The sequence below is a fragment of the Garra rufa genome, chromosome 21 (assembly GCF_049309525.1).
Source record: "Garra rufa chromosome 21, GarRuf1.0, whole genome shotgun sequence".
Lineage (NCBI taxonomy): Eukaryota > Metazoa > Chordata > Actinopteri > Cypriniformes > Cyprinidae > Garra > Garra rufa.
The window spans coordinates 139,342-155,147 of NC_133381.1; the positions used below are offsets into that span (position 1 = coordinate 139,342).

The 15,806-nt window shown below is 51.4% G+C and overlaps 58 non-coding genes across 58 annotated transcripts; 6 read left to right on the forward strand and 52 right to left on the reverse strand.

The window, feature by feature from the left end:
- Positions 1-164: 164 nt before the first annotated feature.
- trnaq-cug (transfer RNA glutamine (anticodon CUG)) lies at positions 165-236 on the reverse strand. Its single transcript has one exon. It is a non-coding gene; the product is annotated as a tRNA-Gln (tRNA).
- A 114-nt stretch (positions 237-350) lies between these two features.
- Positions 351-422, reverse strand: trnaq-uug (transfer RNA glutamine (anticodon UUG)). Its single transcript has one exon. It is a non-coding gene; the product is annotated as a tRNA-Gln (tRNA).
- Positions 423-558: 136 nt separating this feature from the next.
- trnaf-gaa (transfer RNA phenylalanine (anticodon GAA)) lies at positions 559-631 on the reverse strand. The gene has a single exon. It is a non-coding gene; the product is annotated as a tRNA-Phe (tRNA).
- A 96-nt stretch (positions 632-727) lies between these two features.
- Positions 728-801, reverse strand: trnai-aau (transfer RNA isoleucine (anticodon AAU)). Its single transcript has one exon. It is a non-coding gene; the product is annotated as a tRNA-Ile (tRNA).
- A 97-nt stretch (positions 802-898) lies between these two features.
- trnap-ugg (transfer RNA proline (anticodon UGG)) lies at positions 899-970 on the reverse strand. The gene has a single exon. It is a non-coding gene; the product is annotated as a tRNA-Pro (tRNA).
- A 643-nt stretch (positions 971-1,613) lies between these two features.
- trnaq-cug (transfer RNA glutamine (anticodon CUG)) lies at positions 1,614-1,685 on the reverse strand. Its single transcript has one exon. It is a non-coding gene; the product is annotated as a tRNA-Gln (tRNA).
- Positions 1,686-1,799: 114 nt separating this feature from the next.
- Positions 1,800-1,871, reverse strand: trnaq-uug (transfer RNA glutamine (anticodon UUG)). Its single transcript has one exon. It is a non-coding gene; the product is annotated as a tRNA-Gln (tRNA).
- Positions 1,872-2,007: 136 nt separating this feature from the next.
- On the reverse strand, positions 2,008-2,080 carry trnaf-gaa (transfer RNA phenylalanine (anticodon GAA)). Its single transcript has one exon. It is a non-coding gene; the product is annotated as a tRNA-Phe (tRNA).
- Positions 2,081-2,176: 96 nt separating this feature from the next.
- On the reverse strand, positions 2,177-2,250 carry trnai-aau (transfer RNA isoleucine (anticodon AAU)). The gene has a single exon. It is a non-coding gene; the product is annotated as a tRNA-Ile (tRNA).
- Positions 2,251-2,347: 97 nt separating this feature from the next.
- On the reverse strand, positions 2,348-2,419 carry trnap-ugg (transfer RNA proline (anticodon UGG)). The gene has a single exon. It is a non-coding gene; the product is annotated as a tRNA-Pro (tRNA).
- A 756-nt stretch (positions 2,420-3,175) lies between these two features.
- On the reverse strand, positions 3,176-3,247 carry trnaq-cug (transfer RNA glutamine (anticodon CUG)). The gene has a single exon. It is a non-coding gene; the product is annotated as a tRNA-Gln (tRNA).
- A 114-nt stretch (positions 3,248-3,361) lies between these two features.
- trnaq-uug (transfer RNA glutamine (anticodon UUG)) lies at positions 3,362-3,433 on the reverse strand. The gene has a single exon. It is a non-coding gene; the product is annotated as a tRNA-Gln (tRNA).
- Positions 3,434-3,569: 136 nt separating this feature from the next.
- On the reverse strand, positions 3,570-3,642 carry trnaf-gaa (transfer RNA phenylalanine (anticodon GAA)). Its single transcript has one exon. It is a non-coding gene; the product is annotated as a tRNA-Phe (tRNA).
- A 96-nt stretch (positions 3,643-3,738) lies between these two features.
- trnai-aau (transfer RNA isoleucine (anticodon AAU)) lies at positions 3,739-3,812 on the reverse strand. The gene has a single exon. It is a non-coding gene; the product is annotated as a tRNA-Ile (tRNA).
- Positions 3,813-3,909: 97 nt separating this feature from the next.
- trnap-ugg (transfer RNA proline (anticodon UGG)) lies at positions 3,910-3,981 on the reverse strand. The gene has a single exon. It is a non-coding gene; the product is annotated as a tRNA-Pro (tRNA).
- Positions 3,982-4,624: 643 nt separating this feature from the next.
- Positions 4,625-4,696, reverse strand: trnaq-cug (transfer RNA glutamine (anticodon CUG)). Its single transcript has one exon. It is a non-coding gene; the product is annotated as a tRNA-Gln (tRNA).
- Positions 4,697-4,810: 114 nt separating this feature from the next.
- Positions 4,811-4,882, reverse strand: trnaq-uug (transfer RNA glutamine (anticodon UUG)). Its single transcript has one exon. It is a non-coding gene; the product is annotated as a tRNA-Gln (tRNA).
- Positions 4,883-5,018: 136 nt separating this feature from the next.
- trnaf-gaa (transfer RNA phenylalanine (anticodon GAA)) lies at positions 5,019-5,091 on the reverse strand. Its single transcript has one exon. It is a non-coding gene; the product is annotated as a tRNA-Phe (tRNA).
- A 96-nt stretch (positions 5,092-5,187) lies between these two features.
- trnai-aau (transfer RNA isoleucine (anticodon AAU)) lies at positions 5,188-5,261 on the reverse strand. The gene has a single exon. It is a non-coding gene; the product is annotated as a tRNA-Ile (tRNA).
- An 86-nt stretch (positions 5,262-5,347) lies between these two features.
- Positions 5,348-5,419, reverse strand: trnap-ugg (transfer RNA proline (anticodon UGG)). The gene has a single exon. It is a non-coding gene; the product is annotated as a tRNA-Pro (tRNA).
- A 520-nt stretch (positions 5,420-5,939) lies between these two features.
- Positions 5,940-6,012, forward strand: trnaa-agc (transfer RNA alanine (anticodon AGC)). Its single transcript has one exon. It is a non-coding gene; the product is annotated as a tRNA-Ala (tRNA).
- A 154-nt stretch (positions 6,013-6,166) lies between these two features.
- trnaq-cug (transfer RNA glutamine (anticodon CUG)) lies at positions 6,167-6,238 on the reverse strand. The gene has a single exon. It is a non-coding gene; the product is annotated as a tRNA-Gln (tRNA).
- Positions 6,239-6,352: 114 nt separating this feature from the next.
- On the reverse strand, positions 6,353-6,424 carry trnaq-uug (transfer RNA glutamine (anticodon UUG)). The gene has a single exon. It is a non-coding gene; the product is annotated as a tRNA-Gln (tRNA).
- A 136-nt stretch (positions 6,425-6,560) lies between these two features.
- trnaf-gaa (transfer RNA phenylalanine (anticodon GAA)) lies at positions 6,561-6,633 on the reverse strand. The gene has a single exon. It is a non-coding gene; the product is annotated as a tRNA-Phe (tRNA).
- A 96-nt stretch (positions 6,634-6,729) lies between these two features.
- trnai-aau (transfer RNA isoleucine (anticodon AAU)) lies at positions 6,730-6,803 on the reverse strand. Its single transcript has one exon. It is a non-coding gene; the product is annotated as a tRNA-Ile (tRNA).
- Positions 6,804-6,900: 97 nt separating this feature from the next.
- On the reverse strand, positions 6,901-6,972 carry trnap-ugg (transfer RNA proline (anticodon UGG)). Its single transcript has one exon. It is a non-coding gene; the product is annotated as a tRNA-Pro (tRNA).
- Positions 6,973-7,501: 529 nt separating this feature from the next.
- trnaa-agc (transfer RNA alanine (anticodon AGC)) lies at positions 7,502-7,574 on the forward strand. The gene has a single exon. It is a non-coding gene; the product is annotated as a tRNA-Ala (tRNA).
- A 154-nt stretch (positions 7,575-7,728) lies between these two features.
- Positions 7,729-7,800, reverse strand: trnaq-cug (transfer RNA glutamine (anticodon CUG)). The gene has a single exon. It is a non-coding gene; the product is annotated as a tRNA-Gln (tRNA).
- A 114-nt stretch (positions 7,801-7,914) lies between these two features.
- On the reverse strand, positions 7,915-7,986 carry trnaq-uug (transfer RNA glutamine (anticodon UUG)). The gene has a single exon. It is a non-coding gene; the product is annotated as a tRNA-Gln (tRNA).
- A 136-nt stretch (positions 7,987-8,122) lies between these two features.
- Positions 8,123-8,195, reverse strand: trnaf-gaa (transfer RNA phenylalanine (anticodon GAA)). The gene has a single exon. It is a non-coding gene; the product is annotated as a tRNA-Phe (tRNA).
- Positions 8,196-8,291: 96 nt separating this feature from the next.
- Positions 8,292-8,365, reverse strand: trnai-aau (transfer RNA isoleucine (anticodon AAU)). The gene has a single exon. It is a non-coding gene; the product is annotated as a tRNA-Ile (tRNA).
- Positions 8,366-8,462: 97 nt separating this feature from the next.
- On the reverse strand, positions 8,463-8,534 carry trnap-ugg (transfer RNA proline (anticodon UGG)). Its single transcript has one exon. It is a non-coding gene; the product is annotated as a tRNA-Pro (tRNA).
- Positions 8,535-9,066: 532 nt separating this feature from the next.
- On the forward strand, positions 9,067-9,139 carry trnaa-agc (transfer RNA alanine (anticodon AGC)). Its single transcript has one exon. It is a non-coding gene; the product is annotated as a tRNA-Ala (tRNA).
- Positions 9,140-9,293: 154 nt separating this feature from the next.
- trnaq-cug (transfer RNA glutamine (anticodon CUG)) lies at positions 9,294-9,365 on the reverse strand. The gene has a single exon. It is a non-coding gene; the product is annotated as a tRNA-Gln (tRNA).
- Positions 9,366-9,479: 114 nt separating this feature from the next.
- On the reverse strand, positions 9,480-9,551 carry trnaq-uug (transfer RNA glutamine (anticodon UUG)). Its single transcript has one exon. It is a non-coding gene; the product is annotated as a tRNA-Gln (tRNA).
- A 129-nt stretch (positions 9,552-9,680) lies between these two features.
- trnaf-gaa (transfer RNA phenylalanine (anticodon GAA)) lies at positions 9,681-9,753 on the reverse strand. The gene has a single exon. It is a non-coding gene; the product is annotated as a tRNA-Phe (tRNA).
- A 96-nt stretch (positions 9,754-9,849) lies between these two features.
- On the reverse strand, positions 9,850-9,923 carry trnai-aau (transfer RNA isoleucine (anticodon AAU)). Its single transcript has one exon. It is a non-coding gene; the product is annotated as a tRNA-Ile (tRNA).
- Positions 9,924-10,020: 97 nt separating this feature from the next.
- trnap-ugg (transfer RNA proline (anticodon UGG)) lies at positions 10,021-10,092 on the reverse strand. Its single transcript has one exon. It is a non-coding gene; the product is annotated as a tRNA-Pro (tRNA).
- A 529-nt stretch (positions 10,093-10,621) lies between these two features.
- trnaa-agc (transfer RNA alanine (anticodon AGC)) lies at positions 10,622-10,694 on the forward strand. The gene has a single exon. It is a non-coding gene; the product is annotated as a tRNA-Ala (tRNA).
- Positions 10,695-10,848: 154 nt separating this feature from the next.
- On the reverse strand, positions 10,849-10,920 carry trnaq-cug (transfer RNA glutamine (anticodon CUG)). The gene has a single exon. It is a non-coding gene; the product is annotated as a tRNA-Gln (tRNA).
- A 114-nt stretch (positions 10,921-11,034) lies between these two features.
- Positions 11,035-11,106, reverse strand: trnaq-uug (transfer RNA glutamine (anticodon UUG)). The gene has a single exon. It is a non-coding gene; the product is annotated as a tRNA-Gln (tRNA).
- Positions 11,107-11,242: 136 nt separating this feature from the next.
- trnaf-gaa (transfer RNA phenylalanine (anticodon GAA)) lies at positions 11,243-11,315 on the reverse strand. The gene has a single exon. It is a non-coding gene; the product is annotated as a tRNA-Phe (tRNA).
- A 96-nt stretch (positions 11,316-11,411) lies between these two features.
- Positions 11,412-11,485, reverse strand: trnai-aau (transfer RNA isoleucine (anticodon AAU)). The gene has a single exon. It is a non-coding gene; the product is annotated as a tRNA-Ile (tRNA).
- A 97-nt stretch (positions 11,486-11,582) lies between these two features.
- On the reverse strand, positions 11,583-11,654 carry trnap-ugg (transfer RNA proline (anticodon UGG)). The gene has a single exon. It is a non-coding gene; the product is annotated as a tRNA-Pro (tRNA).
- A 643-nt stretch (positions 11,655-12,297) lies between these two features.
- On the reverse strand, positions 12,298-12,369 carry trnaq-cug (transfer RNA glutamine (anticodon CUG)). The gene has a single exon. It is a non-coding gene; the product is annotated as a tRNA-Gln (tRNA).
- Positions 12,370-12,483: 114 nt separating this feature from the next.
- On the reverse strand, positions 12,484-12,555 carry trnaq-uug (transfer RNA glutamine (anticodon UUG)). Its single transcript has one exon. It is a non-coding gene; the product is annotated as a tRNA-Gln (tRNA).
- Positions 12,556-12,691: 136 nt separating this feature from the next.
- Positions 12,692-12,764, reverse strand: trnaf-gaa (transfer RNA phenylalanine (anticodon GAA)). The gene has a single exon. It is a non-coding gene; the product is annotated as a tRNA-Phe (tRNA).
- A 96-nt stretch (positions 12,765-12,860) lies between these two features.
- trnai-aau (transfer RNA isoleucine (anticodon AAU)) lies at positions 12,861-12,934 on the reverse strand. The gene has a single exon. It is a non-coding gene; the product is annotated as a tRNA-Ile (tRNA).
- Positions 12,935-13,031: 97 nt separating this feature from the next.
- Positions 13,032-13,103, reverse strand: trnap-ugg (transfer RNA proline (anticodon UGG)). Its single transcript has one exon. It is a non-coding gene; the product is annotated as a tRNA-Pro (tRNA).
- A 529-nt stretch (positions 13,104-13,632) lies between these two features.
- Positions 13,633-13,705, forward strand: trnaa-agc (transfer RNA alanine (anticodon AGC)). The gene has a single exon. It is a non-coding gene; the product is annotated as a tRNA-Ala (tRNA).
- A 154-nt stretch (positions 13,706-13,859) lies between these two features.
- Positions 13,860-13,931, reverse strand: trnaq-cug (transfer RNA glutamine (anticodon CUG)). The gene has a single exon. It is a non-coding gene; the product is annotated as a tRNA-Gln (tRNA).
- A 114-nt stretch (positions 13,932-14,045) lies between these two features.
- trnaq-uug (transfer RNA glutamine (anticodon UUG)) lies at positions 14,046-14,117 on the reverse strand. The gene has a single exon. It is a non-coding gene; the product is annotated as a tRNA-Gln (tRNA).
- A 136-nt stretch (positions 14,118-14,253) lies between these two features.
- Positions 14,254-14,326, reverse strand: trnaf-gaa (transfer RNA phenylalanine (anticodon GAA)). The gene has a single exon. It is a non-coding gene; the product is annotated as a tRNA-Phe (tRNA).
- A 96-nt stretch (positions 14,327-14,422) lies between these two features.
- Positions 14,423-14,496, reverse strand: trnai-aau (transfer RNA isoleucine (anticodon AAU)). The gene has a single exon. It is a non-coding gene; the product is annotated as a tRNA-Ile (tRNA).
- Positions 14,497-14,593: 97 nt separating this feature from the next.
- trnap-ugg (transfer RNA proline (anticodon UGG)) lies at positions 14,594-14,665 on the reverse strand. Its single transcript has one exon. It is a non-coding gene; the product is annotated as a tRNA-Pro (tRNA).
- A 529-nt stretch (positions 14,666-15,194) lies between these two features.
- trnaa-agc (transfer RNA alanine (anticodon AGC)) lies at positions 15,195-15,267 on the forward strand. Its single transcript has one exon. It is a non-coding gene; the product is annotated as a tRNA-Ala (tRNA).
- A 154-nt stretch (positions 15,268-15,421) lies between these two features.
- Positions 15,422-15,493, reverse strand: trnaq-cug (transfer RNA glutamine (anticodon CUG)). The gene has a single exon. It is a non-coding gene; the product is annotated as a tRNA-Gln (tRNA).
- A 114-nt stretch (positions 15,494-15,607) lies between these two features.
- Positions 15,608-15,679, reverse strand: trnaq-uug (transfer RNA glutamine (anticodon UUG)). The gene has a single exon. It is a non-coding gene; the product is annotated as a tRNA-Gln (tRNA).
- Positions 15,680-15,806: the final 127 nt, after the last annotated feature.

Genomic DNA, 15,806 nt, shown 5'->3' on the forward strand with positions numbered 1-15,806 from the left:
GCATTCTCCAAAGGGCTCCTGCCCTTTTACGCGCACGTCCCCAAGGAGACAGACTGCGCTTTTTGCGGTGCGAAACGTACCCTCGCAGTTGCGTGAGCCTTTGGGGCCCACTGTTGTCAAAAGAATTTCTCAGAACGGGCCCTGCGCACATTCGTGGCAAAAGCAGGTCCCACCGAGATTTGAACTCGGATCGCTGGATTCAGAGTCCAGAGTGCTAACCATTACACCATGGAACCTTGACGAGAGAGGCCGCTGCTCAGAGGAAAGCAAAGAAGAAGTCGCTTACGGCTCACCAGCAACAAAAATAAAGTTGAGCCTTTTTTGTTTTTATCTGCCGCAAGAAGGCACGTAGGTTCCACCGAGATTTGAACTCGGATCGCTGGATTCAAAGTCCAGAGTGCTAACCGTTACACCATGGAACCACGAGCGCCTCTTTGACAGCTGACCTGGAGGTAGATAGTGTTGCGGCTAGGGGGAACCAGTCAGAGCGAGGGGTTGTATCCCAGTGAGTTTTGGTCATTGGCCACCCTCGACCAAAAGACAAAAGAAAGCTGCATCTGCCGAAACGCGGGATTGAACCAGGGACCTTTAGATCTTCAGTCTAACGCTCTCCCAACTGAGCTATTTCGGCCACATCCCCCTAGGGTTTGGTCTGCAGGGGTTTACGTGACACCACCCGTCGCTTTGAGAGAAGAGCAGAGACGAGCTAACAGAGAACAAAAGACGTTGGCCCGTACGGGGATCGAACCCGCGACCTTGGCGTTATTAGCACCACGCTCTAACCAACTGAGCTAACCGGCCTGGCTCCGGCCAGACGTCTGCCCAATTTCCCCAAAGTTTGCTGACTGCTCGTGGGCCCCTTAGCAGGCAGAAAAGCTTCAGGACCAAGCCTGACCACGGGCTCGTCCGGGATTTGAACCCGGGACCTCTCGCACCCAAAGCGAGAATCATACCCCTAGACCAACGAGCCACGCTCACGCAGCTGGCGCACCGCCGCCTGCCCTCGAGCGACGCTCTTCACGTGGCTTTGAATGCAGGGAGCATCCGGAAGTCTGCGCTTGTGGCAAAAAGCACCTCGATTTCTGAGAAACTTGTTTCTGCCCTGCTCTACTCACCCTGTTACGGTCCTCAGGGGTGCAGACTTACTTGACCGCAACAGTCACTTCTGATACAGGATCACAATCTTGTGAAAGCCAAGTGGATCGTTTGTAATAAAGCAACAACAACAAGAAAGCCCAAAAAACAACATTAAAAACACTGAATGAAACAAGCAAGCATTAGAAGAAATGAGTCTAAAAACAAACAAGTTGGCGGCGATCATAATAACCAAAAGCAAAGAAGACAAATAGCAACAACAAAAGAAAGAAAAAATTAACTGCATCTCCAGGGGAATTAGCTCAAATGGTAGAGCGCTCGCTTAGCATGCGAGAGGTAGCGGGATGGATGCCCGCATTCTCCAAAGGGCTCCTGCCCTTTTACGCGCACGTCCCCAAGGAGACAGACTGCGCTTTTTGCGGTGCGAAACGTACCCTCGCAGTTGCGTGAGCCTTTGGGGCCCACTCCTGTCAAAAGAATTTCTCAGAACGGGCCCTGCGCACATTCGTGGCAAAAGCAGGTCCCACCGAGATTTGAACTCGGATCGCTGGATTCAGAGTCCAGAGTGCTAACCATTACACCATGGAACCTTGACGAGAGAGGCCGCTGCTCAGAGGAAAACAAAGAAGAAGTCGCTTACGGCTCACCAGCAACAAAAATGAAGTTGAGCTTTTTTTGTTTTTATCTGCCGCAAGAAGGCACGTAGGTTCCACCGAGATTTGAACTCGGATCGCTGGATTCAAAGTCCAGAGTGCTAACCGTTACACCATGGAACCACGAGCGCCTCTTTGACAGCTGACCTGGAGGTAGATAGTGTTGCGGCTAGGGGGAACCAGTCAGAGCGAGGGGTTGTATCCCAGTGAGTTTTGGTCACTGGCCACCCTCGACCAAAAGACAAAAGAAAGCTGCATCTGCCGAAACGCGGGATTGAACCAGGGACCTTTAGATCTTCAGTCTAACGCTCTCCCAACTGAGCTATTTCGGCCACATCCCCCTAGGGTTTGGTCTGCAGGGGTTTACGTGACACCACCCGTCGCTTTGAGAGAAGAGCAGAGACGAGCTAACAGAGAACAAAAGACGTTGGCCCGTACGGGGATCGAACCCGCGACCTTGGCGTTATTAGCACCACGCTCTAACCAACTGAGCTAACCGGCCTGGCTCCGGCCAGACGTCTGCCCAATTTCCCCAAAGTTTGCTGACTGCTCGTGGGCCCCTTAGCAGGCAGAAAAGCTTCAGGACCAAGCCTGACCACGGGCTCGTCCGGGATTTGAACCCGGGACCTCTCGCACCCAAAGCGAGAATCATACCCCTAGACCAACGAGCCACGCTCACGCAGCTGGCGCACCGCCACCTGCCCTCGAGCGACGCTCTTCACGTGGCTTTGAATGCAGGGAGCATCCGGAAGTCTGCGCTTGTGGCAAAAAGCACCTCGATTTCTGAGAAACTTGTTTCTGCCCTGCTCTACTCACCCTGTTACGGTCCTCAGGGGTGCAGACTTACTTGACCGCAACAGTCACTTCTGATACAGGATCACAATCTTGTGAAAGCCAAGTGGATCGTTTGTAATAAAGCAACAACAACAAGAAAGCCCAAAAAACAACATTAAAAACACTGAATGAAACAAGCAAGCATTAGAAGAAATGAGTCTAAAAACAAACAAGTTGGCGGCGATCATAATAACCAAAAGCAAAGAAGACAAATAGCAACAACAAAAGAAAGAAAAAATTAACTGCAATGGAAGAAATGACACACCTCGAGACAAGGTCAAAGGCAAAGGAATGAAAGTGGGCCTTTGAATGGATTCAATAATGGTGGTGGACCTAACAGGGAGAAGATTCTGCCTTCTGCTGCCAGGGGAATTAGCTCAAATGGTAGAGCGCTCGCTTAGCATGCGAGAGGTAGCGGGATGGATGCCCGCATTCTCCAAAGGGCTCCTGCCCTTTTACGCGCACGTCCCCAAGGAGACAGACTGCGCTTTTTGCGGTGCGAAACGTACCCTCGCAGTTGCGTGAGCCTTTGGGGCCCACTGCTGTCAAAAGAATTTCTCAGAACGGGCCCTGCGCACATTCGTGGCAAAAGCAGGTCCCACCGAGATTTGAACTCGGATCGCTGGATTCAGAGTCCAGAGTGCTAACCATTACACCATGGAACCTTGACGAGAGAGGCCGCTGCTCAGAGGAAAGCAAAGAAGAAGTCGCTTACGGCTCACCAGCAACAAAAATAAAGTTGAGCCTTTTTTGTTTTTATCTGCCGCAAGAAGGCACGTAGGTTCCACCGAGATTTGAACTCGGATCGCTGGATTCAAAGTCCAGAGTGCTAACCGTTACACCATGGAACCACGAGCGCCTCTTTGACAGCTGACCTGGAGGTAGATAGTGTTGCGGCTAGGGGGAACCAGTCAGAGCGAGGGGTTGTATCCCAGTGAGTTTTGGTCACTGGCCACCCTCGACCAAAAGACAAAAGAAAGCTGCATCTGCCGAAACGCGGGATTGAACCAGGGACCTTTAGATCTTCAGTCTAACGCTCTCCCAACTGAGCTATTTCGGCCACATCCCCCTAGGGTTTGGTCTGCAGGGGTTTACGTGACACCACCCGTCGCTTTGAGAGAAGAGCAGAGACGAGCTAACAGAGAACAAAAGACGTTGGCCCGTACGGGGATCGAACCCGCGACCTTGGCGTTATTAGCACCACGCTCTAACCAACTGAGCTAACCGGCCTGGCTCCGGCCAGACGTCTGCCCAATTTCCCCAAAGTTTGCTGACTGCTCGTGGGCCCCTTAGCAGGCAGAAAAGCTTCAGGACCAAGCCTGACCACGGGCTCGTCCGGGATTTGAACCCGGGACCTCTCGCACCCAAAGCGAGAATCATACCCCTAGACCAACGAGCCACGCTCACGCAGCTGGCGCACCGCCGCCTGCCCTCGAGCGACGCTCTTCACGTGGCTTTGAATGCAGGGAGCATCCGGAAGTCTGCGCTTGTGGCAAAAAGCACCTCGATTTCTGAGAAACTTGTTTCTGCCCTGCTCTACTCACCCTGTTACGGTCCTCAGGGGTGCAGACTTACTTGACCGCAACAGTCACTTCTGATACAGGATCACAATCTTGTGAAAGCCAAGTGGATCGTTTGTAATAAAGCAACAACAACAAGAAAGCCCAAAAAACAACATTAAAAACACTGAATGAAACAAGCAAGCATTAGAAGAAATGAGTCTAAAAACAAACAAGTTGGCGGCGATCATAATAACCAAAAGCAAAGAAGACAAATAGCAACAACAAAAGAAAGAAAAAATTAACTGCATCTCCAGGGGAATTAGCTCAAATGGTAGAGCGCTCGCTTAGCATGCGAGAGGTAGCGGGATGGATGCCCGCATTCTCCAAAGGGCTCCTGCCCTTTTACGCGCACGTCCCCAAGGAGACAGACTGCGCTTTTTGCGGTGCGAAACGTACCCTCGCAGTTGCGTGAGCCTTTGGGGCCCACTGCTGTCAAAAGAATTTCTCAGAACGGGCCCTGCGCACATTCGTGGCAAAAGCAGGTCCCACCGAGATTTGAACTCGGATCGCTGGATTCAGAGTCCAGAGTGCTAACCATTACACCATGGAACCTTGACGAGAGAGGCCGCTGCTCAGAGGAAAACAAAGAAGAAGTCGCTTACGGCTCACCAGCAACAAAAATGAAGTTGAGCTTTTTTTGTTTTTATCTGCCGCAAGAAGGCACGTAGGTTCCACCGAGATTTGAACTCGGATCGCTGGATTCAAAGTCCAGAGTGCTAACCGTTACACCATGGAACCACGAGCGCCTCTTTGACAGCTGACCTGGAGGTAGATAGTGTTGCGGCTAGGGGGAACCAGTCAGAGCGAGGGGTTGTATCCCAGTGAGTTTTGGTCACTGGCCACCCTCGACCAAAAGACAAAAGAAAGCTGCATCTGCCGAAACGCGGGATTGAACCAGGGACCTTTAGATCTTCAGTCTAACGCTCTCCCAACTGAGCTATTTCGGCCACATCCCCCTAGGGTTTGGTCTGCAGGGGTTTACGTGACACCACCCGTCGCTTTGAGAGAAGAGCAGAGACGAGCTAACAGAGAACAAAAGACGTTGGCCCGTACGGGGATCGAACCCGCGACCTTGGCGTTATTAGCACCACGCTCTAACCAACTGAGCTAACCGGCCTGGCGTCTGCCCAATTTCCCCAAAGTTTGCTGACTGCTCGTGGGCCCCTTAGCAGGCAGAAAAGCTTCAGGACCAAGCCTGACCACGGGCTCGTCCGGGATTTGAATCCGGGACCTCTCGCACCCAAAGCGAGAATCATACCCCTAGACCAACGAGCCACGCTGGCGCACCGCCGCCTGCCCTCGAGCGACGCTCTTCACGTGGCTTTGAATGCAGGGAGCATCCGGAAGTCTGCGCTTGTGGCAAAAAGCACCTCGATTTCTGAGAAACTTGTTTCTGCCCTGCTCTACTCACCCTGTTACGGTCCTCAGGGGTGCAGACTTACTTGACCGCAACAGTCACTTCTGATACAGGATCACAATCTTGTGAAAGCCAAGTGGATCGTTTGTAATAAAGCAACAACAACAAGAAAGCCCAAAAAACAACATTAAAAACACTGAATGAAACAAGCAAGCATTAGAAGAAATGAGTCTAAAAACAAACAAGTTGGCGGCGATCATAATAACCAAAAGCAAAGAAGACAAATAGCAACAACAAAAGAAAGAAAAAATTAACTGCAATGGAAGAAATGACACACCTCGAGACAAGGTCAAAGGCAAAGGAATGAAAGTGGGCCTTTGAATGGATTCAATAATGGTGGTGGACCTAACAGGGAGAAGATTCTGCCTTCTGCGGCCAGGGGAATTAGCTCAAATGGTAGAGCGCTCGCTTAGCATGCGAGAGGTAGCGGGATCGATGCCCGCATTCTCCAAAGGGCTCCTGCCCTTTTACGCGCACGTCCCCAAGGAGACAGACTGCGCTTTTTGCGGTGCGAAACGTACCCTCGCAGTTGCGTGAGCCTTTGGGGCCCACTGCTGTCAAAAGAATTTCTCAGAACGGGCCCTGCGCACATTCGTGGCAAAAGCAGGTCCCACCGAGATTTGAACGCGGATCGCTGGATTCAGAGTCCAGAGTGCTAACCATTACACCATGGAACCTTGACGAGAGAAGCCGCTGCTCAGAGGAAAGCAAAGAAGAAGTCGCTTACGGCTCACCAGCAACAAAAATAAAGTTGAGTCTTTTTTGTTTTTATCTGCCGCAAGAAGGCACGTAGGTTCCACCGAGATTTGAACTCGGATCGCTGGATTCAAAGTCCAGAGTGCTAACCGTTACACCATGGAACCACGAACGCCTCTTTGACAGCTGACCTGGAGGTAGATAGTGTTGCGGCTAGGGGGAACCAGTCAGAGCGAGGGGTTGTATCCCAGTGAGTTTTGGTCACTGGCCACCCTCGACCAAAAGACAAAAGAAAGCTGCATCTGCCAAAACCCGGGATTGAACCAGGGACCTTTAGATCTTCAGTCTAACGCTCTCCCAACTGAGCTATTTCGGCCACATCCACCTAGGGTTTGGTCTGCAGGGGTTTACGTGACACCACCCGTCGCTTTGAGAGATGAGCAGAGACGAGCTAACAGAGAACAAAAGACGTTGGCCCGTACGGGGATCGAACCCGCGACCTTGGCGTTATTAGCACCACGCTCTAACCAACTGAGCTAACCGGCCTGGCTCCGGCCAGATGTCTGCCCAATTTCCCCAAAGTTTGCTGACTGCTCGTGGGCCCCTTAGCAGGCAGAAAAGCTTCAGGACCAAGCCTGACCACGGGCTCGTCCGGGATTTGAACCCGGGACCTCTCGCACCCAAAGCGAGAATCATACCCCTAGACCAACGAGCCACGCTCACGCAGCTGGCGCACCGCCGCCTGCCCTCGAGCGACGCTCTTCACGTGGCTTTGAATGCAGGGAGCATCCGGAAGTCTGCGCTTGTGGCAAAAAGCACCTCGATTTCTGAGAAACTTGTTTCTGCCCTGCTCTACTCACCCTGTTACGGTCCTCAGGGGTGCAGACTTACTTGACCGCAACAGTCACTTCTGATACAGGATCACAATCTTGTGAAAGCCAAGTGGATCGTTTGTAATAAAGCAACAACAACAAGAAAGCCCAAAAAACAACATTAAAAACACTGAATGAAACAAGCAAGCATTAGAAGAAATGAGTCTAAAAACAAACAAGTTGGCGGCGATCATAATAACCAAAAGCAAAGAAGACAAATAGCAACAACAAAAGAAAGAAAAAATTAACTGCAATGGAAGAAATGACACACCTCGAGACAAGGTCAAAGGCAAAGGAATGAAAGTGGGCCTTTGAATGGATTCAATAATGGTGGTGGACCTAACAGGGAGAAGATTCTGCCTTCTGCTGCCAGGGGAATTAGCTCAAATGGTAGAGCGCTCGCTTAGCATGCGAGAGGTAGCGGGATCGATGCCCGCATTCTCCAAAGGGCTCCTGCCCTTTTACGCGCACGTCCCCAAGGAGACAGACTGCGCTTTTTGCGGTGCGAAACGTACCCTCGCAGTTGCGTGAGCCTTTGGGGCCCACTGCTGTCAAAAGAATTTCTCAGAACGGGCCCTGCGCACATTCGTGGCAAAAGCAGGTCCCACCGAGATTTGAACTCAGATCGCTGGATTCAGAGTCCAGAGTGCTAACCATTACACCATGGAACCTTGACGAGAGAGGCCGCTGCTCAGAGGAAAACAAAGAAGAAGTCGCTTACGGCTCACCAGCAACAAAAATGAAGTTGAGCTTTTTTTGTTTTTATCTGCCGCAAGAAGGCACGTAGGTTCCACCGAGATTTGAACTCGGATCGCTGGATTCAAAGTCCAGAGTGCTAACCGTTACACCATGGAACCACGAGCACCTCTTTGACAGCTGACCTGGAGGTAGATAGTGTTGCGGCTAGGGGGAACCAGTCAGAGCGAGGGGTTGTATCCCAGTGAGTTTTGGTCACTGGCCACCCTCGACCAAAAGACAAAAGAAAGCTGCATCTGCCGAAACCCGGGATTGAACCAGGGACCTTTAGATCTTCAGTCTAACGCTCTCCCAACTGAGCTATTTCGGCCACATCCACCTAGGGTTTGGTCTGCAGGGGTTTACGTGACACCACCCGTCGCTTTGAGAGAAGAGCAGAGACGAGCTAACAGAGAACAAAAGACGTTGGCCCGTACGGGGATCGAACCCGCGACCTTGGCGTTATTAGCACCACGCTCTAACCAACTGAGCTAACCGGCCTGGCTCCGGCCAGACATCTGCCCAATTTCCCCAAAGTTTGCTGACTGCTCGTGGGCCCCTTAGCAGGCAGAAAAGCTTCAGGACCAAGCCTGACCACGGGCTCGTCCGGGATTTGAACCCGGGACCTCTCGCACCCAAAGCGAGAATCATACCCCTAGACCAACGAGCCACGCTCGCGCAGCTGGCGCACCGCCGCCTGCCCTCGAGCGACGCTCTTCACGTGGCTTTGAATGCAGGGAGCATCCGGAAGTCTGCGCTTGTGGCAAAAAGCACCTCGATTTCTGAGAAACTTGTTTCTGCCCTGCTCTACTCACCCTGTTACGGTCCTCAGGTTTGCAGACTTACTTGACCGCAACAGTCACTTCTGATACAGGATCACAATCTTGTGAAAGCCAAGTGGATCGTTTGTAATAAAGCAACAACAACAACAAGAAAGCCCAAAAAACAACATTAAAAACACTGAATGAAACAAGCAAGCATTAGAAGAAATGAGTCTAAAAACAAACAAGTTGGCGGCGATCATAATAACCAATAGCAAAGAAGACAAATAGCAACAACAAAAGAAAGAAAAAATTAACTGCCATGGAAGAAATGACACACCTCGAGACAAGGTCAAAGGCAAAGGAATGAAAGTGGGCCTTTGAATGGATTCAATAATGGTGGTGGACCTAACAGGGAGAAGATTCTGACTTCTGTGGCCAGGGGAATTAGCTCAAATGGTAGAGCGCTCGCTTAGCATGCGAGAGGTAGCGGGATCGATGCCCGCATTCTCCAAAGGGCTCCTGCCCTTTTACGCGCACGTCCCCAAGGAGACAGACTGCGCTTTTTGCGGTGCGAAACGTACCCTCGCAGTTGCGTGAGCCTTTGGGGCCCACTGCTGTCAAAAGAATTTCTCAGAACGGGCCCTGCGCACATTCGTGGCAAAAGCAGGTCCCACCGAGATTTGAACTCGGATCGCTGGATTCAGAGTCCAGAGTGCTAACCATTACACCATGGAACCTTGACGAGAGAGGCCGCTGCTCAGAGGAAAGCAAAGAAGAAGTCGCTTACGGCTCACCAGCAACAAAAATAAAGTTGAGCCTTTTTTGTTTTTATCTGCCGCAAGAAGGCACGTAGGTTCCACCGAGATTTGAACTCGGATCGCTGGATTCAAAGTCCAGAGTGCTAACCGTTACACCATGGAACCACGAGCGCCTCTTTGACAGCTGACCTGGAGGTAGATAGTGTTGCGGCTAGGGGGAACCAGTCAGAGCGAGGGGTTGTATCCCAGTGAGTTTTGGTCACTGGCCACCCTCGACCAAAAGAAAGCTGCATCTGCCGAAACGCGGGATTGAACCAGGGACCTTTAGATCTTCAGTCTAACGCTCTCCCAACTGAGCTATTTCGGCCACATCCCCCTAGGGTTTGGTCTGCAGGGGTTTACGTGACACCACCCGTCGCTTTGAGAGAAGAGCAGAGACGAGCTAACAGAGAACAAAAGACGTTGGCCCGTACGGGGATCGAACCCGCGACCTTGGCGTTATTAGCACCACGCTCTAACCAACTGAGCTAACCGGCCTGGCTTCGGCCAGACGTCTGCCCAATTTCCCCAAAATTTGCTGACTGCTCGTGGGCCCCTTAGCAGGCAGAAAAGCTTCAGGACCAAGCCTGACCACGGGCTCGTCCGGGATTTGAACCCGGGACCTCTCGCACCCAAAGCGAGAATCATACCCCTAGACCAACGAGCCACGCTCACGCAGCTGGCGCACCGCCGCCTGCCCTCGAGCGACGCTCTTCACGTGGCTTTGAATGCAGGGAGCATCCGGAAGTCTGCGCTTGTGGCAAAAAGCACCTCGATTTCTGAGAAACTTGTTTCTGCCCTGCTCTACTCACCCTGTTACGGTCCTCAGGGGTGCAGACTTACTTGACCGCAACAGTCACTTCTGATACAGGATCACAATCTTGTGAAAGCCAAGTGGATCGTTTGTAATAAAGCAACAACAACAAGAAAGCCCAAAAAACAACATTAAAAACACTGAATGAAACAAGCAAGCATTAGAAGAAATGAGTCTAAAAACAAACAAGTTGGCGGCGATCATAATAACCAAAAGCAAAGAAGACAAATAGCAACAACAAAAGAAAGAAAAAATTAACTGCAATGGAAGAAATGACACACCTCGAGACAAGGTCAAAGGCAAAGGAATGAAAGTGGGCCTTTGAATGGATTCAATAATGGTGGTGGACCTAACAGGGAGAAGATTCTGCCTTCTGCGGCCAGGGGAATTAGCTCAAATGGTAGAGCGCTCGCTTAGCATGCGAGAGGTAGCGGGATCGATGCCCGCATTCTCCAAAGGGCTCCTGCCCTTTTACGCGCACGTCCCCAAGGAGACAGACTGCGCTTTTTGCGGTGCGAAACGTACCCTCGCAGTTGCGTGAGCCTTTGGGGCCCACTGCTGTCAAAAGAATTTCTCAGAACGGGCCCTGCGCACATTCGTGGCAAAAGCAGGTCCCACCGAGATTTGAACTCGGATCGCTGGATTCAGAGTCCAGAGTGCTAACCATTACACCATGGAACCTTGACGAGAGAAGCCGCTGCTCAGAGGAAAACAAAGAAGAAGTCGCTTACGGCTCACCAGCAACAAAAACGAAGTTGAGCTTTTTTTGTTTTTATCTGCCGCAAGAAGGCACGTAGGTTCCACCGAGATTTGAACTCGGATCGCTGGATTCAAAGTCCAGAGTGCTAACCGTTACACCATGGAACCACGAGCGCCTCTTTGACAGCTGACCTGGAGGTAGATAGTGTTGCGGCTAGGGGGAACCAGTCAGAGCGAGGGGTTGTATCCCAGTGAGTTTTGGTCACTGGCCACCCTCGACCAAAAGACAAAAGAAAGCTGCATCTGCCGAAACCCGGGATTGAACCAGGGACCTTTAGATCTTCAGTCTAACGCTCTCCCAACTGAGCTATTTCGGCCACATCCACCTAGGGTTTGGTCTGCAGGGGTTTACGTGACACCACCCGTCGCTTTGAGAGAAGAGCAGAGACGAGCTAACAGAGAACAAAAGACGTTGGCCCGTACGGGGATCGAACCCGCGACCTTGGAGTTATTAGCACCACGCTCTAACCAACTGAGCTAACCGGCCTGGCTCCGGCCAGACATCTGCCCAATTTCCCCAAAGTTTGCTGACTGCTCGTGGGCCCCTTAGCAGGCAGAAAAGCTTCAGGACCAAGCCTGACCACGGGCTCGTCCGGGATTTGAACCCGGGACCTCTCGCACCCAAAGCGAGAATCATACCCCTAGACCAACGAGCCACGCTCACGCAGCTGGCGCACCGCCGCCTGCCCTCGAGCGACGCTCTTCACGTGGCTTTGAATGCAGGGAGCATCCGGAAGTCTGCGCTTGTGGCAAAAAGCACCTCGATTTCTGAGAAACTTGTTTCTGCCCTGCTCTACTCACCCTCTTACGGTCCTCAGGGGTGCAGACTTACTTGACCGCAACAGTCACTTCTGATACAGGATCACAATCTTGTGAAAGCCAAGTGGATCGTTTGTAATAAAGCAACAACAACAAGAAAGCCCAAAAAACAACATTAAAAACACTGAATGAAACAAGCAAGCATTAGAAGAAATGAGTCTAAAAACAAACAAGTTGGCGGCGATCATAATAACCAAAAGCAAAGAAGACAAATAGCAACAACAAAAGAAAGAAAAAATTAACTGCATCTCCAGGGGAATTAGCTCAAATGGTAGAGCGCTCGCTTAGCATGCGAGAGGTAGCGGGATGGATGCCCGCATTCTCCAAAGGGCTCCTGCCCTTTTACGCGCACGTCCCCAAGGAGACAGACTGCGCTTTTTGCGGTGCGAAACGTACCCTCGCAGTTGCGTGAGCCTTTGGGGCCCACTGCTGTCAAAAGAATTTCTCAGAACGGGCCCTGCGCACATTCGTGGCAAAAGCAGGTTCCACCGAGATTTGAACTCGGATCGCTGGATTCAGAGTCCAGAGTGCTAACCATTACACCATGGAACCTTGACGAGAGAGGCCGCTGCTCAGAGGAAAGCAAAGAAGAAGTCGCTTACGGCTCACCAGCAACAAAAATAAAGTTGAGCCTTTTTTGTTTTTATCTGCCGCAAGAAGGCACGTAGGTTCCACCGAGATTTGAACTCGGATCGCTGGATTCAAAGTCCAGAGTGCTAACCGTTACACCATGGAACCACGAACGCCTCTTTGACAGCTGACCTGGAGGTAGATAGTGTTGCGGCTAGGGGGAACCAGTCAGAGGGAGGGGTTGTATCCCAGTGAGTTTTGGTCACTGGCCACCCTCGACCAAAAGACAAAAGAAAGCTGCATCTGCCGAAACGCGGGATTGAACCAGGGACCTTTAGATCTTCAGTCTAACGCTCTCCCAACTGAGCTATTTCGGCCACATCCCCCTAGGGTTTGGTCTGCAGGGGTTTACGTGACACCACCCGTCGCTTTGAGAGAAGAGCAGAGACGAGCTAACAGAGAACAAAAGACGTTGGCCCGTACGGGGATCGAACCCGCGACCTTGGCGTTATTAGCACCACGCTCTAACCAACTGAGCTAACCGGCCTGGCTCCGGCCAGACGTCTGCCCAATTTCCCCAAAGTTTGCTGACTGCTCGTGGGCCCCTTAGCAGGCAGAAAAGCTTCAGGACCAAGCCTGACCACGGGCTCGTCCGGGATTTGAACCCGGGACCTCTCGCACCCAAAGCGAGAATCATACCCCTAGACCAACGAGCCACGCTCATGCAGCTGGCGCACCGCCGCCTGCCCTCGAGCGACGCTCTTCACGTGGCTTTGAATGCAGGGAGCATCCGGAAGTCTGCGCTTGTGGCAAAAAGCACCTCGATTTCTGAGAAACTTGTTTCTGCCCTGCTCTACTCACCCTGTTACGGTCCTCAGGGGTGCAGACTTACTTGACCGCAACAGTCACTTCTGATACAGGATCACAATCTTGTGAAAGCCAAGTGGATCGTTTGTAATAAAGCAACAACAACAAGAAAGCCCAAAAAACAACATTAAAAACACTGAATGAAACAAGCAAGCATTAGAAGAAATGAGTCTAAAAACAAACAAGTTGGCGGCGATCATAATAACCAAAAGCAAAGAAGACAAATAGCAACAACAAAAGAAAGAAAAAATTAACTGCAATGGAAGAAATGACACACCTCGAGACAAGGTCAAAGGCAAAGGAATGAAAGTGGGCCTTTGAATGGATTCAATAATGGTGGTGGACCTAACAGGGAGAAGATTCTGCCTTCTGCGGCCAGGGGAATTAGCTCAAATGGTAGAGCGCTCGCTTAGCATGCGAGAGGTAGCGGGATCGATGCCCGCATTCTCCAAAGGGCTCCTGCCCTTTTACGCGCACGTCCCCAAGGAGACAGACTGCGCTTTTTGCGGTGCGAAACGTACCCTCGCAGTTGCGTGAGCCTTTGGGGCCCACTGCTGTCAAAAGAATTTCTCAGAACGGGCCCTGCGCACATTCGTGGCAAAAGCAGGTCCCACCGAGATTTGAACTCGGATCGCTGGATTCAGAGTCCAGAGTGCTAACCATTACACCATGGAACCTTGACGAGAGAGGCCGCTGCTCAGAGGAAAACAAAGAAGAAGTCGCTTACGGCTCACCAGCAACAAAAACGAAGTTGAGCTTTTTTTGTTTTTATCTGCCGCAAGAAGGCACGTAGGTTCCACCGAGATTTGAACTCGGATCGCTGGATTCAAAGTCCAGAGTGCTAACCGTTACACCATGGAACCACGAGCGCCTCTTTGACAGCTGACCTGGAGGTAGATAGTGTTGCGGCTAGGGGGAACCAGTCAGAGCGAGGGGTTGTATCCCAGTGAGTTTTGGTCACTGGCCACCCTCGACCAAAAGACAAAAGAAAGCTGCATCTGCCGAAACCCGGGATTGAACCAGGGACCTTTAGATCTTCAGTCTAACGCTCTCCCAACTGAGCTATTTCGGCCACATCCACCTAGGGTTTGGTCTGCAGGGGTTTACGTGACACCACCCGTCGCTTTGAGAGAAGAGCAGAGACGAGCTAACAGAGAACAAAAGACGTTGGCCCGTACGGGGATCGAACCCGCTACCTTGGAGTTATTAGCACCACGCTCTAACCAACTGAGCTAACCGGCCTGGCTCCGGCCAGACATCTGCCCAATTTCCCCAAAGTTTGCTGACTGCTCGTGGGCCCCTTAGCAGGCAGAAAAGCTTCAGGACCAAGCCTGACCACGGGCTCGTCCGGGATTTGAACCCGGGACCTCTCGCACCCAAAGCGAGAATCATACCCCTAGACCAACGAGCCACGCTCACGCAGCTGGCGCACCGCCGCCTGCCCTCGAGCGACGCTCTTCACGTGGCTTTGAATGCAGGGAGCATCCGGAAGTCTGCGCTTGTGGCAAAAAGCACCTCGATTTCTGAGAAACTTGTTTCTGCCCTGCTCTACTCACCCTGTTACGGTCCTCAGGGGTGCAGACTTACTTGACCGCAACAGTCACTTCTGATACAGGATCACAATCTTGTGAAAGCCAAGTGGATCGTTTGTAATAAAGCAACAACAACAAGAAAGCCCAAAAAACAACATTAAAAACACTGAATGAAACAAGCAAGCATTAGAAGAAATGAGTCTAAAAACAAACAAGTTGGCGGCGATCATAATAACCAAAAGCAAAGAAGACAAATAGCAACAACAAAAGAAAGAAAAAATTAACTGCAATGGAAGAAATGACACACCTCGAGACAAGGTCAAAGGCAAAGGAATGAAAGTGGGCCTTTGAATGGATTCAATAATGGTGGTGGACCTAACAGGGAGAAGATTCTGCCTTCTGCGGCCAGGGGAATTAGCTCAAATGGTAGAGCGCTCGCTTAGCATGCGAGAGGTAGCGGGATCGATGCCCGCATTCTCCAAAGGGCTCCTGCCCTTTTACGCGCACGTCCCCAAGGAGACAGACTGCGCTTTTTGCGGTGCGAAACGTACCCTCGCAGTTGCGTGAGCCTTTGGGGCCCACTGCTGTCAAAAGAATTTCTCAGAACGGGCCCTGCGCACATTCGTGGCAAAAGCAGGTCCCACCGAGATTTGAACTCGGATCGCTGGATTCAGAGTCCAGAGTGCTAACCATTACACCATGGAACCTTGACGAGAGAGGCCGCTGCTCAGAGGAAAACAAAGAAGAAGTCGCTTACGGCTCACCAGCAACAAAAACGAAGTTGAGCTTTTTTTGTTTTTATCTGCCGCAAGAAGGCACGTAGGTTCCACCGAGATTTGAACTCGGATCGCTGGATTCAAAGTCCAGAGTGCTAACCGTTACACCATGGAACCACGAGCGCCTCTTTGACAGCTGACCTGGAGGTAGATAGTGTTGCGGCTAGGGGGAACCAGTCAGAGCGAGGGGTTGTATCCCAGTGAGTTTTGGTCACTGGCCACCCTCGACCAAAAGACAAAAGAA